The 14,614-nt window shown below is 40.5% G+C and overlaps 1 protein-coding gene across 1 annotated transcript in view; it reads right to left on the bottom strand.

The window, feature by feature from the left end:
• Window positions 1-13,029: 13,029 nt before the first annotated feature.
• Window positions 13,030-14,614, bottom strand: part of LOC121688546 (CD166 antigen homolog) — a 27,156-nt gene continuing 25,571 nt past the window's right edge. Inside the window, exon 15 of the mRNA XM_042068208.1 lies at window positions 13,030-14,614. This exon is cut by the window's right edge and continues 353 nt beyond it. The gene's annotated coding sequence lies outside the window, so the exon portion shown is untranslated.

The raw sequence follows: 14,614 nt of genomic DNA, 5'->3' as shown, positions 1-14,614 counted from the left end.
TCGAGCAACGAGTAAGAATGAACAGGTATGATAAGGGATCAGATTCCAAAAATAATTCAGTGGAAATGCATGGATTCCAGTTGCTGCTACTGGAAGAAACTGGAATCCATGCATTTCCACTGAATTATTTTTGGAATCTGATCCCTTATCATACCTGTTCATTCTTACTAGTTGCTCGACTTATCGTGACTAAATTCAAGATGGCTGCAAACGTTAAACTTCGTGAAGATACTGTCTGTATAAATCGTCTTGTAAGTAAACTACCAGTGCTTTTTCAAAGTTCTCAATGTCTCGTTTTAAATGTCAGGGCCCTAGGAAGTCTACCAATGAAGTGTGGAGATACATTGAGCCTCGTAAATGGGTGTAAAACAGTGATTTATTTGCATGGCTAGCCCGATGCCGAAGCACCACTACTGAAAAAGTTGTTGGTAGCATCGGCTAACTAGCGCCAGATTTTGGAGTGCAGGGGACAAGTCGAGATGGGCTATGAGACATACGTTCACACTCGGTATCATGTTTCAATACACTTTAGGTCAATATCACACCGGAATTCTCCTTTAAGATGGATGTTGTTTAAAACCTTTAAAAAAGTTTCAGTACTGTGATACGAAAGCCTGACTGGAGGTTATCATAGAGGCCATTAATGTGCAAGTATGTCAATCTGGTTAGAAACAACTTTCTCAATGACCTTCCCTATAAAGGGAAGGTTTGAGATGGGCCTGTAGTTCTTGTGTTTGAAAAGATCAATGTTTCTTTTCTTCAGGAGAGGTTTGATGAATGAAAAATACCAAATGTAAGATAACCACAATCTGTAAAAGCTCAGATGCCAAGCAGCTGAAAACACTTTTGTGGGCAAACATTGTGGGCAGAGTATCAAGACAGCAGGTAGATGAGTTAAGCTGCATCACTGTCTTTTCAAGGGTGTGGCTATTAAAGGCAGCCAATGAGGCTGTAATGTCTCTGTGGTGAGGTAATTGTTGTGGCATTGCATGACAGTGTGGAGGTAATGTTCATTGTTCATTCTAATATTTTCAATTTTCTGTTGAAAGAAAATGGCAACCTCATTACATTTCTTGACTGCACATAAATTCTTAAGAGGAGACCCAAGGTCTATCTAGGACCAAAGAGCAGGACCGGAGCACACAAAGCTTTAAGTGATTTTTAATTAGTGCAAACCGACTAATGTTTTGACGCCGATGCGTCTTCTTCAGAGTCAAACTGAAGCGCAAGTGAACCCTCTTTTTTGTTTTTATATATTTTTGGGGGCCTTTTTATGCCTTTAATAATAGGACAGTGGAGAGAGACAGGAAGCGAATGGGAGAGAGAGCAGGGGAGGGATCCGGAAAGGACCACAGGGCGGGAATCGAACCCGGGTCGCCGGCGTAAGGTGCAGGTGCCCCAGCCAATTGCGCCACAGCTGGGGCTAAGTGACCCCCTTCTACTGACATAAATTCTTGTTGTAGCTGTGAAGCAGAATTTGTTAGCATGTCAACAGTAGTGAACAGAGCACAGGAGTTGTTCTTATGTTCTTGCTGATGATATTGGAGAAATATGTTTGCCTGGCCCTATACTTAGCTCAGAGTTACGTATAGGCATGAAGATTCTTTCTGAAAATGTTGTAGTGTAATTTGAAGGTTCGTTTTACCTCCATTTATGTTCAGCTTTCCTGCATTCTATCTTCTGGTTTGCTACAGTTGAGATATTTTACCATGGTGCGTTGGGTTTGCTGGGTATCTTTTTGACCTTGGCTGGTAAAGGACCCTGGGTACTGGAATGAAAATGAATAAGAGGGTCTTCCAGACACTCTGTGGTAATGTTTGGTGTCAAAGCTATGGCTTCCATAAAGAGAGTGCTGGTATTGTCATTTATGTGCCTCCTAATTACTCTTTTTGGACTCTTTTTGGACCCCATATTTGGACCCCAAAATGACCATGTGGGCACTTGATGATCCTAATGGGATTTATACCAGAGTAAGATACATATTTGTTCTTTCTTTTAATGAAATAAAAAATTTGACTATAATGCTCCATAATATGATTTTTATTCTTCATAATGCACCATTTTGGACATTGTTTCCAGAAGTCTGGAATGTAGATCAGGGAGAATTTAGTGATAATAAAGCATGAAAATAGTGGAAATAACTTTTTATTATGCTCAGTGATGACAAACAATTAAATACTGAGACTGTCACGGATTAACCCCTTAACCCCATGAAAGAGACCCTCCATCAAACTTCAAAATTGATATAAAGCAATGATGCGATCGTGTTCCACTGATCATTTTGGCCGAGGCGTAACGTCTCTCCAGTTCGTACGTTTCCTCATGTTTTTTAATATCTTCTGCACTAACAAAGAAGAATGTAATGTTCTTAATCTTTTCTGCAAGTCGCTTATTTGCAACTTTGCATGGGAAAAGCCCATGTGATGGAATCGGCGGAACTCTCAAGCGTTTTGCAGCACAAGCAAGTCTGCAGGCCACTAGTGCAAACTATATTCTGACACCAATGGAGATGTGTCAATGGGCAAAAGAAAACATTAAGATCATTACATTCTTCTTTGTTAGTGCAGAAGATATTAAAAAACACGAGGAAACATACGAATTGGAGAGACGTTACGCCTCGGCCAAAAACGATCAGTGGAACACGATCGCATCATTGCTTTATACCAATTTCCAAAAATAAGATACGGATAAAAATAATATCACAGGATACAATATTCACAGATGTCGATGCAGGACAACAATCGGATTCAGAACACTTGGATACAGAACACCCAGAGGTAGAACACCCGCAGTCAGATCAGCCACAAAACTCAATTTTCCAGCCAGGAAAATACATTGCCTGTATCTATGATGATGACTGGTTCATTGGAAACACTGTTGAACGTTCAGATGAACATGGTGACATTTTTGTGAAATTCATGAAGTGTGTCAACAACATCCTCACATGGCCATCGGACCGAAGACAGATCCCCAGTTGGGTGCCATTCCAACATATCATTTGTTGTGTCAGTGTGCCAGACATCTATGGACGCAGTGCTCACTAATACAAACTTGACCAAAAGGACCATGACAAAAATATGCCACTGCTTCCACAATTTCTTGGATAATAGTTAAAGACACTATTTCATTTAATTTTCAACTTTATTTGGAGAGTGACAGGGGCAAGGAAAAACTCATTTTATTTGTAGTGTTCTTACACTATGTAACATTCTTGTTACTTAGTTCTTTAAAAGTTTGATGGCGGGTCTCTTTCATGGGGTATAAGGGGTTAATCTGTGACAGTCTCAATTGTTTGCCATCACTGAGGATAATACTTTAAGTTATTTCCACTATTTTCATGCTTTATCATCACTAAATTTTCCCTGATCTACATTCCAGACTTTTGGAAACAATGTCCAAAATGGTGCATTATGAAGAATAAAATTCATATTATGGAGCTTCATAGTCAAAAAATGTATTTCATTAAAAGAACAAATATGTGTCTTTATCTGGTATAAATTCCGTTAGGATCATCAAGTGCCCACATGGTCATTTGGAGGTCCAAATATGGGGTTCCAAAAGAGTCACCTCTGCCGGAGAGGGTTTTCGGACCCCCATAAAACCCCCACCAGTGGTACCATACCCTTCAAATTAATTATGCCAAGAGCAAAGTTACCACATATAACAAATAATCCTGTTTAGAATAAATATGATCATTAATTGTGGTGCTAGGGCCACCCAAAAAGTAAAAAGTCACACATGCCGTCAACATTTTTTAGGACTTTGGTGACCCACCTCTCACCCAAACAGTAAGGGATATTTATTTCTGACTCCAGAATTGTGTAGTACAGGCTACAATGAACTACCACACCAGTTTCCAGCCCTCTACCACTATTAGAACAAACGTTATAGGCTTCCAAAAATGGCAAAAGATGAAATGTGAAATTCCAATGTGTCAATTAGGGCCGTGGCACCCGAAATTGAAATGGACGACACAGGCAAACCGTTTGAGACATTGACCTGAAACTTCAGATTCCTTTGTTTGGTATCATAAGGCATATATTCACCGCTTTTCAGCAAAATCTGCGAGGTGTCATGTACATGATACCCTGATATTGGCTGTTTTCACATGGAATGACCCAGTGGTCAAACTCATACTTTGCCGAGGTCATTTTCACACCGTCAGGGACCCTAAAGGGGCCTACCTCTCTCCCCATGATTCCGGCCCAAAACATGACTCCGCCACCTCCTTGCTGACATCACAGCCTTGTTGGGACATGGTGGCCATTCACCAACCATCTATTACTCCATCCATCTTGACCATTTAGGGTTGCACGACACTCATCCGTAAACAAAACTGTTTGAAAATTAGTCTTCATGTATTCCTGAGCCCACTGCAACCGTTTCGCTTGTGAGCAATGTTTAGGGGTTGTCGAATAGTAGGTTTATGCACACTTGCAAACTTCTTGAGGATCCTACACCTTGAGGTTCGCGGGACTCCAGAGGCACCAGTGGCTTCAAATACCTGTTTGCTGCTTTGCAATGGCATTTTAGCAGCTGCTCTCTTAATATGAATTTGTCTGGCAGAAACCTTCCTTATTGTGCCTTTGTCTGCACGAACCCGTCTGTGCTCTGAATCAGCGACACATTTTTTCACAGTATGATGATTACGCATTCATTTTCGGGAAATATCCAGTGTTTTCATACCTTGTCCAAGGTAGTGCACAGTTTTATGCTTTTCAACAGCAAAGAGATCCTTTTTCTTTCCCATATTGCTTGAAACCTGTGGCATGCTTAATAATGTGGAACATCCTTCTAGTTTTCCTTTGATTGGGCTCACCTGGAAAATTATCACAGCTATCTGAGATTGATTTTAATGATCCAAAGAGCCCTGTGACACAATACCATCCATGAGTTTAATTGAAAAACAAACAAAAAAAAAAGTTTAACTTTATGACAGTTAAATCTAATTTGCATAATAATTTGGAAGACGGTGTATGTGATTAGAATGTTTGCGAACTGAGAGTACCGCATCATGCGACAGTTAGATTTCCCCCATAGACTGTATAAAGAACACTGAAACTATAGATCTTTTCCTCAAAATGTTAAAAAGTTAAAGCTGAGGGGAACTGTTCCAAGTTAAAGTTTAGGGGAACTGTTTCAAGAAGAACTGTTGCGCTGCAGTTACCCTCCAACCATGTTTCAGTTAAAAACAAAACATCTAACTGGTAGAAATAAAATCGTTAAGAGTGACTTGTTGATCTCACATTAAATAGTGTCATTTTAAGACAGAGTATATTTGTGTTGGGAGCTAAAGTTGCATACTTCGAGTCAGTATCATGATCCTAGGAATAAGTGCAGAAAGTGGTCATTTTTCTCATAACTGTTGAAGGATAACCATAGGCTCATTCGACTTTATGCAGTGACGCAGATCTGACTGGACTGAACGTGGTCCATGCTGCATTTACAATGCATGTTTGCATTGTGCAAACGTCCAACATGCATCACATTCAGCCAGATCTGGGCTGCGCTGCATGAAGTCGAATGAGCATATTGTGGAAGACCATCATTACATCAGACTCAATCAAGTCAACATGACATGATTGACAACAACAACAACAACAACAATTCTAATATAAGAACATAAAGAAAATAAAACAGTCAAAGTCATAGTAATTAAATTAAATAAGCAAAACTAAATAAATAATAACATAGGAACGGACTTCCACAAGGGAGATCAATGGTAGGGCGGGATTTGATATGGGAGAGCAGCAACAGAAGACCTGGTCTCCTTTGGTTTTATGGTGTGAGAGAGGAACAGAAAGGAGTTAATAGGAGGAAGACAGTAGAGGAAGACATTATGTGTCACAGAAATATTGTGGCTCAAATCCATTTAGGGCTTTAAAGACGAATCTCACGATTGACACGGGATCATCCCTCAATGCAAATCAAACCAGCTATAACTGAAATAAAACCATGCCAATCTCTATGGTAAAGGGTATGTGATGATGGGGCTATTTTAAGTTAAGTTAAGGGAACTTTATCAGGTTGCATAGTATCCTGGATCCATTGAATAAATGGCCTTTAAAAATAAAAATCTGCCTGCCTCATATGGTAATTTAACGGGTATGTATGGCCCCTGTTAATTTATTTATTTACAATACATTATTAATTCACAAAGAAAATTTGTGTCCTTAACCTGTGTTGTTTGTGTCCTTAACCTGTGTTGTGTCCTTGTGTCCTGTGTTTTTTTCCTCATTTTGTTAATTGAAGGTGCTCTAAGCGATGCGACATGTTTTTTAGGCTAAAACATTTTATGTCACTTACAGCAAACATCACCTCACCATCCGCTGCCTGTGTCCTGAACATTAACCCGCAGTTAGAATTTGTTCTCCTTGTTCTTAAAGGGAATGGCAGATGTCACTCTCATTGTTTACACCCAAAACACATGATTAATTAAGAAATATAAGAACAACCCTTTTGAACCGTGCGCCTGGCATCTGATCACTTATTCCACTGTCAAACTAGTAAAACTGTACTGGACATGACCTAAATGTGCTTAAACCAAATGCATCAGACGCGCTTTAGATCAAAAAAGTAAAATGGAATGGGACCAAATTACCTAGCAGACATGCTTCAGCAGTACACACCTTCCAGACCTCTCAGGTCTCAGGAGAAATACTTGTTAGTAAAATCTACTGTTAGAACTAAACATGCTGAAGCAGCGTTTAGATGCAGTTCAGCTCGAACTTTCAGATGAGATCAAAGTTGCCCCAACTGTAGCCAGTTTCAAATCTAGACTTAAGACCAAACATTTTCTCAGATGCTTTCTAACTGATCACTTATTTTTTACATTTCTAAATCTGGGAAAGTCTTTTTTTAGCTAAAATGTTAATAGTTTCTATGTTTTTTTTAATGTTTTAATCATTGCTTTTTTTACTTTTAAATTATTGTCCTTTATGCTTTTATGTACTATAACCTTGTGTGTTTTATGTTTTCTTCTTATTATTATTTTCTTTTCTTATTATTCTTTACTTTTTAAACTATTCTTTGACTATTGCCCTTCTATGGTTTTATCAGCTATTCCTGTTTGCTTTTGTTTATGTAAAACTTTGAATAACCTCTGTGTATGAAATGCGCTATATAAATAAATAAAGTTGACTTGACTTAGATCGTCAAAATAGGGCCCCATATGTAAAATTCATGGCACAATTCAAAACGGACCAAAAAATAATTTACTTATTTCCACTGACAGCCCTCCATATTAGGCTCATTAATGTTTGCAATGTACAAAAGTCTAGCATGCATCACGTTTAGATAGATCTGCACAGCATGAAGTGGAATGAGCTCGTTTTTGCCCAAAGTAACGTCACATTGACTGGAATTGGAGGACAGGACTTCAGCACAGAGTAGCTTTGGCAAATCTAGTCAGAATGAATTAATATTGGCTGTTAGGCTATTGAAACAAAATAAAATAATTAGAGCTCTAAGAATAAGATTAACTATACTAACCAGGCTATTTAGCCTATTTTGTCCTTAGGGGAGGAATGTTATGGGTTAGCCTACCACTAGTGTATGCAAATGGATATAATACACACAGCATGTTTTTAGACCACGATTGAATACAGGATTAGACATAACACAAGAACACACACAGTTGGTAGTTAACGATAGTACTTTATGGAACACAGAACTGACTTAATTAGGTGGGCACAACAAACTGATAGCCGCTAAAGCACACATGTTGGGTCTAAACACATCAACAGCAGGTACTTTTTCAGGATTCATAGTATACCATGAAGGCCACTGGATATTAGCTGACTGTGTTGAGGTAATCCAAACTGATCATCTGAAAAAACATGCACTTCCATTGGGGCCAGCCATGTTGAATTATGGACAGAGGGGCAGGGAGGAATTTCTCTTAAAGGGGCCCCACATCCATACTCTAGCACTGCACCAGAACATAAAGCTTTGCTTGGCCCCCTCCCGTGCCTCGGGAGCTTGTCATCTATACCCCTTGGCCCCTCTGACATACAGTAGGCCTGTGTACAGGGAAGAGGAAACAGCTCTTCCTGACAGACCACCACAACCACACAGGTTTCACTTTTCTATACGGCAGTGGTTCTAGTGACTTGTATGAGAGTGAAGTCTTGCATGGTGGTCTGTGTGATCGTTGACTGACTGAGTATAGAGGTGATATCCCACACAATACAGCAATGTTGTAGTGGTTGCAATCGAGTTGTACACTGCAGTGTCTGTGAACTTCATGAGAGTTCATACTGCACGTGTAGCATTTTGGCAGATGAAGCAAGTGATGGATGTCTCCCCAATCCTAAAGTAGGTAGATTACAGTAATAAATGATTGCTTATCACACACCTTTTTAAAGTGATAGTGATTGACTACCGTAAGGTACCGGTAATACCTCTATTTCAAACATCCTCCTTCAAGCCTGTAACATGGTGGCTCATTGGCCCAGGCGGTATCATGGTGGTTTACTGAAACAGCCTGTAAGAGGTCCACTGAACCAAACCATGACTCTAAAACCATAGAAAAAGAAAAACATGATGCCTGAATGTAATGTTATGCTAGGTATTTGATTTGAAGACGCCAGCCACAGAAGAAAGAAACACATAAAAGCAGATTGGTTTTCAGGGGCTTCATCCATAAAGGCAAATGGAAGTGCTGTGAGTCATGCCACCACTGTCTGGATGAATCCCTATTACATTATACAGAGACACTCATGCTCACAAATATGAAGTTATCCATAATAAGTATAAATCCATAATAATATAAGTTATCCCATAATACTTTAATAATGACATGAAGCTCTGAATGTAAATGATCTGAGCAAGTTTGCTTTCGCTCAGGAACAAAACCAGAGAGTGAGCAGGCCTAGTCACTGTGTTTATTTTATTTCTGGCTGGCTGTAGGCTCACATCCGACCCCTAGGGGCAGTAGTGAGCCTGAACTATGGTGGAAAGCTGCTTTGCTCTGACCAGAGAGCAACAATTTGAGTTGCAGAGGGGGGAAAGGAAATGGGCAGCAGTCAAAACTGTAAGTGCTTCTGGGGGAAAGCTCTGCAGCACTGTTTCATGGCATTCTCAGCATTCTCCACGATAGCCTCTGGAACCCTCCAGTAGAATGTTTTTAGCATTCTTAGTTCTTATTACTTGGTTGGTTGTGTTAGTGTTTAATTAATTATTTATATATCAAGCAACCTTGTGTGTCATGAAAGTAAAATGTTGAATATCATAAAGGAGAATTGTGGCGATTTTTCATATACGTAGATCTCTGTTTCTCGAGGTCACTGTACTGTCGGTATGATACCTTTGAGTTGCCCAACAGCTAAAGCAGCCAGGCAGCTACAGTGCTACTGGGGGCATGTTCTTGAGCCCCTATGTTTATGCCCCCAGAGTGTAGCACTACATGTAGGCTTAGATAGTCCCCTCAGATTAGCCTTGCACGTGTATGTGTGGCATTCACACATCTAAGGGGGAAAGCAGAGCACTAAGGACTTCCTGTTAGTCTTTCTTGAGGGGAGAGTTAATGTCACTCCTGCCCCAAAGCTAAAGTGACCTCTGTGAACATCTTTGGGAATGTGAACAAATGCAGACTGGCCACAGGCCACGCCACAGGAGTGACATGAAGCAGAGTGGAGGGAATGGAAGTTATGTCATAGTACTTGTTCCGAAATAGCAATGAGAGATGTTAGTGCTGCTGGCCATGCTCAGAAAGGTGAGAAACAAGAGATGTTAGCACTGGGCATGCGATTACATTTATTCATTAAGCAGACCCTGTTGTCCAAAGTGACTTACATAATGTCAACTATATTACAAGGTGACACATTGCCCCCAGAGCAACTTGGGGTTAAGTGCCTTGCTCAAGGGCACAACGGTGGAAGCTGAGAATTGAACAAACAACTTTCAGGTTACACTCTACCCCAGCCTTAACCGCTACAATACCACTGCCCAAACACAACTGGGAGAGACAGAGATCGATGTCCTAAACTGAGATCTATTCTTCATTACACGCTACCCATCCTGTCCATGGCCTGAGTTTCTGGATATTTGCCTGATGGCGCCTGAGAGAAGCGGAACCGGAGTGGACCTGAGCCTGATCTAGGAGAGGCCTTGGGGCGGCTGCTGTGTGTCATTTTATCCGCCTCATGCAGTGCCTCCTCCTCTTACCAACTCCCCCTACATGGGCAAATAACTGCCCTGCTCACTTCAAAGGCAATATAATGACCCCACTTGCTCACCATTTCAAAGCACTGACATAAGACACAGTAAGGAGCCATGTCTTAGTGAGCCCTTAGGGTGCTAGATGACAGAGCTTGTGAGCAGATAGGCAAAGCCGTACCAGGAAGCAGCTGGGACAGGTGGAAGTGTGGATGGATTGTGAAAGGTAGGCCTACCATCAGCAATTCTAAGAGATTTCTAACCCATAACATCTTTTGTCACATTCAGCTAATAATATCTCCTCACGATGCACTAGCTCTCCGTTCTGTGAGTGCACTGTAAAAAAAGGTGTTTGTATACAGCCCTGTCCCCCATCAAATATAAACGGGGGGGGGTTGTCAATATATAAACGGAGGTGACGTCATTCAGAATTGCTGACAGTACCTTTAAGAATCCAGAGGTTCATCCATCTGGGATGTTCTGGATCTGAATTACAAGGATAAAACCCAGAGGAAGTCAGCAGGGTTCACTGCAGTCTAATATTGTTCAATGTGCACTGCCAGCCTCTAAAGGGGAAAAGGAGATCCACACCTGTGTTTGCGTCTGAGTTTCCTCTGGCTTTACGATGGCTGTCTCAACTCTGGACTTTTTCAATTCACTTCACATTGGTCTGTGACACCCCTGTCCCATAGTGTATGTGTACTTAGTTGAAAGAAGCCACAAAAGAGTAGGCAATGTGCAGTGTACACGGTTCCCAACCATTTTGACAAGATTTCAAAACCTTTCCATGACTTTTTTGACCTTTTTTTGAAATTTCCATGATTTTGTACAGAAGTGCTTACGTTATGCCACAGATGGGACTAATTATGAAATGTGACTTCAATGAGTTTGGATAAAATGTGCTTTCTCCCCTACCATTCTTTATAAAGGAAGCAATCAAATTTGTGACATGATGTATGCTATCTCCATACCTACATCCCCTGGTATGACAAAATTACATTTCATGACTTTCCCAAAACTTTCAGTGAGTTTACAGAAATCCATGATCGCTCCAGGCCTGGAATTGGATTTTCACAATTCCATGACTTTTCCAGGTTTTCCATGACCGTGAGAATCCTAAGTGTACAGTAAGTTACGAATATACTGCAACTTGTCATCTATCAATTATTTGTGTTACACTTGTATACCTCTGGCATCACAAGGAGAATGTTATATTGATTTTCAGACTTAGTTCCCACCTTTTCACCATACACATACAACCTATAGAGTGAAAACCTTTGAGAAATTAGGGTTGAGTTTTTCAAATACTTCAAAACAAATCATTTCTAAATATCCATAGTCAACCCCCCAAAAGTAGGTGTTTTGTGGAGCAACCATTGCTCATATTCTGTAGGGTAATAAAACAAATAAACATGTCGATTCATGTGAAAAAATGTCCGTCAGTTGTTTTCTTTGAACCACCACATAACAGTCTACTGAAGCACTAAAAGATTTCTTGCATATGTAAAAGAACTTTCATGTGTTTTTGAACATGTTTATTCCTGTTAATCAAGGAAACCTATATGACTTTGGCAGTAATTCAAGCACTTTAGAAGCTCTGATCAAATGTCTGCTACCACTGTTTAGAATGTTGCTTTTATCTTTTGCGATCTAAGTAAGGAGACCTGCTGTTCCATGAGCCTTGGAAGTGCATAATACTGTACTTTGCCCTTTGATACTGTACAAATCATGGAAATCCCCTCGTACCACTAAACACACAGGCATCTTAGATTTATTTATGCATCCACACAAATTCATCGTCACTGGTTCCCAAAAGCTACATAGACATCTTGGATTCATACAGTGTCTATAAAAAGTATTCACCCCCCTTGGATAGTCCCCCCTTTTATTGCTTTAATACATATAATATTTGTCAATTTAATTTGGTCTTTTTTTTTTAACAGTAATTTACAAAAGAACCCTCTTTAATGTCAAAGTGAAATTCTACAAGGTAATGTTAATGAATTAAAAATATATGATGCAGTATAAGCGACTGCATAAATATTCACCACCCTTAAAGTAGCTGACCTAAATCAACAGCGGCCCATCCAATTGGCGCAAATAGTCTCACAATTAGAGAAACTATTCATACAGCAACTTTTGAACAAGTTCATCACCGGTCTAAGCTCTATGGGTGAGTGGCAAAGCTCTTATTAAAATCACTTAGTTCACCAAAAGACATGTGGGATACTCCAAGGTCAAAAGACTTTTTATAGGCACTGTATTTCTAGCTGACTGATTTATGATTATTTCTAAGATCCTCATTGATCAGATGTTACTATTGTGCTCATATATGTGAGTGTAGAGAATGTGAATGACCTTAAGATTGTGAAGAGTGCCAGAGAATATACCCTGCAGGCCGAGACGACTGATGGATGATGCATGTTAAGACAGTACACAATTTCTCCCTGACATCACCCCTAAGGGGAAACATAAATGAATAGGCTTGTATGCATGTTCAGTACATGTGTAAGCACATGATCATACACTGTGGACACATGATGTTCCGTGTCACTGGTCTAATCACAAGACTGGTGGCATTTTAACAGAGTACAAGGGCTTAGCGAGTTCTGACCTACACTCGACTGGCCACTAGGTGGCAGAAACACACCTCACATGTTGTCCCCAAAGCATAAAAAGGACCTGATGGGAGTGCTGCACTTCCATAGAAAGCCACAGGCAACTAAGCCTAACATGTCTCCTGACTGATTCAGGCAAAGTAACTTACCTTATATGAGAACTGTTTAAAAACACATTTTCAGCCAAGACTGCATTTGTTGAATGCAATGGTGATCTCAATGTATTCTGAATAAAAATCACAAGACAAGTGAGTGTATGGAGCACTTTTTCCTCGAAATGTACACTTTATTTTAAACAAAAGTACAAAAACAATAGTCAGTATTTACAGTACTTGCATGGACTCATTCACTGTCTTTGGTTTTTCTGCCAATCTGTTTTTCAATGCAAAAATGTAAAGCTACAACAGGAAATGAGTTGACAAAGTAGAACATGTTTTTTTCACTAGTGGATTCTGCAACTAAGGTGTGGGACACAAAACCTAGCAAATGTAACTTCCCATGTTCTTCATGCCTGCAAGTAAGAACCTTCAGTTGTTCTGTACTTCTGAATGTTTGTGGAGGTATCATGTTTCAGAGACAACTGATTGATTAATAATCCTAGCTAACAAACCTGCCTCACACAAACAGCGTTTAACCTGAACAATATAAATAAAGCACAAAAACAGAGAAAAACATAGAAAAGTGTCTGCTGTATTTACATGTAAGGAAATGCTCCTAAGTGATCATGAAAATGATGAGGCGCGCTGGACTGCTCAGAGCACAGCTGATTCCATGCCGAAGGTGAGCCGAGTGTGGGCCAGAGGCAGCCCAGCTCTGGACTCGAGGCCATTCAAACACACAAGATGATAAGTAGAACTCTGCACCACTTATGACTGCTGTAACTTCCCAGAGACAAAACCACAGTCTGATAGGCATTTACACAGTGCAGCATTGGAAACAAACAAACACAAAAATGACACTAAAACAAAATGCTAGAGAGACACCATGTAACATCCCACACTGATAGGCATTATCATACATTTCTCTTCACTAATGACAGAACACAAGCACCTTCTGAAAGGCCAATTCTACTCTATCTGGTGTCTGTGTGTGTGTCTTGTGATGGACCCTCACCTACAGCAACTAGAGTCACACGCCTCAGATCAGCAGGCTGGGGGAGAGGACCTCCACAGGTGTGTCAGAGAGCAGATGATTGCAGAGCAGGTTGGACCAGATCCCTTCAGACTAGGACTGGATTAGAGTGGGTCAGATCAGTAGATCCCCTTCAGCCCAGGACTGGATTAGAGTGAGTCAGATCAGTAGATCCCCTTCAGCCCAGGACTGGATTAGAGTGGGTCAGATCAGTAGATCCCCTTCAGACTAGGACTGGATTAGAGTGGGTTGGACCAGTTCCAGACCAGATCAAAACCGCATCCGCTTCAGAGCAGGTGTGGCTTGGGATCAAATCAGAAGTGGATCGGTAGGGCTCTGGAGCCTGCTGCCCTCAAGGCAGTGTTCTCTCACCCCCTCCTGCTCAGCTCTCTTACCCCATCAGCCAGTAACAGTGGGGCTTCACAATCACTTTCACGATCACAAACAAAAACAAAAACAGCTACATCACGTCTCTCTTTGACATCAGGTGAGATTTTTGAACAAACCCTAAACATATTTTACATTTTTCATCAGCACAGGTGGTGATCTGGGACATCGGTTCTGTGTAAGGGAATATGATCAGCCTCCAATACTATGAGCACAGGGGCCAGGAGCTACAGGAACATAACCTAGCTAATCAGCAGACCAAAAGCTAACACAGAATTATTTAACCTAGTTATTTATTAATTAATTATTTTGCTTATTTA

Source organism: Alosa sapidissima, chromosome 17 (assembly GCF_018492685.1).
Source record: "Alosa sapidissima isolate fAloSap1 chromosome 17, fAloSap1.pri, whole genome shotgun sequence".
Taxonomy (NCBI): domain Eukaryota; kingdom Metazoa; phylum Chordata; class Actinopteri; order Clupeiformes; family Clupeidae; genus Alosa; species Alosa sapidissima.
Note: the sequence above shows the minus strand (reverse complement) of the source record. Positions and strands in the feature narration are given on the sequence as shown.